Here is a 1247-nt window from a genome sequence, read left to right as displayed (position 1 = left end):
TTGACTTTGACAGTGCCACATCTCGGTCGGATACATTATTTAGTTCACGACGCCCCCGCTACTCTTATTTCCGTTGCACTGTGGAAAATAGTTTCCCTTCTCTTAGGGATGTAGCTGTTCTGTGGTTGTATTGTGTCTGTAAATCTTGTGCAATTTCCTAAAAGTATTGAGAACTGGCGCAGAGTAGCAGTATTGTTTTACATCAGAACATAGTGTGAGACAAACTAGCGGCCGTCAATAGGGGAGAATAAGAAAGCGGAATTGCTTTTCCAGCGAACAGCAGCCTTAAAGGTGCTCCGTGTAGTAATAAATTTTGGCGGGCGTTCTTTCGCCATCTAGGTTTCTCCCACCACGGTGACACTGAAATCGCTGCAAGAGACAGAAAAAAAAACTTTTCTTGCAAAAATAATCAACGAAGTGAAATAGCGCAACCTAAATGATCAACCGCAGTTTTTTGGAATAGAATCGGAAAGGGTCGAGCACAATGTCTGGGATGTTTGGCGTGGAATGACCCTCGTGCTTTCCGACGTCATCGTTAAATCAGCGCAGGACAAACCGCATGAACAATAATTTTGCAATCTACGCTTTAGCCGGCCCCGTTTCTTAAAACTTGATTTACAGTACTGTGCCAGCAGAGCTATTTTAGGCGTTGCTTTAGTGTTAAGGGAAATACACCGCGGATAACTTGCGCCACAGGTCAATCACCTCGGAATGACCCAGCTTTGTGGCGTAATTTCTTGCATACTTACCTGGTGCCGGGCTCTCTGGCGATCAATTAGGTCGGGACCCCGTGTCGAGGCCTTACCATTGCACAACGGTTGGCTGAAGCACGCCACTACCCCAAACCGGGGCAGATGGGGCACGTAATTTTTGGTAGTGGGGTTCGGCGTGCGCGCCAGCCCCTTCTTATCTAACCAAAAATCAGATTAGAAAAACGCTCGTCCATGATTTAGGCCGTTTTAATGAACGCGCTACCATATTGCGATCCGAGCGCGGTCTAACATCTGGCGCGATGTCGCGCTGGAAGGTGAACATGCTGTTGGCGAGTGGAAAATCGTTGCGTTTTCCTCAGAGGTGTCAAATTTTTCCGGAACAAGTTTAGCTACCGAATCCTGGAGGAAACACGTTTTGCTAGCTTTCATGCTCTTAATGTTCTCGCGGAACGATTTTCCAAGCAGTGTTTCTTTGGAACCGGGTTTCAAGCCTTACGAAATGCAGAACTGTAAAAAAGTGCCGATATAATCGCT

At 46.7% G+C, this 1247-nt stretch overlaps 1 non-coding gene across 1 annotated transcript; it reads left to right on the top strand.

Annotated features, from left to right (window-relative positions):
* Window positions 1–741: 741 nt before the first annotated feature.
* On the top strand, window positions 742–905 carry LOC142591751 (U1 spliceosomal RNA). The gene has a single exon (XR_012830514.1). It is a non-coding gene; the product is annotated as a U1 spliceosomal RNA (small nuclear RNA).
* The last annotated feature ends 342 nt before the right edge of the window (window positions 906–1247 follow it).

Source organism: Dermacentor variabilis, chromosome 8 (assembly GCF_050947875.1).
Source record: "Dermacentor variabilis isolate Ectoservices chromosome 8, ASM5094787v1, whole genome shotgun sequence".
Lineage (NCBI taxonomy): Eukaryota > Metazoa > Arthropoda > Arachnida > Ixodida > Ixodidae > Dermacentor > Dermacentor variabilis.
This window is presented reverse-complemented; position numbering and strand designations above follow the sequence as displayed.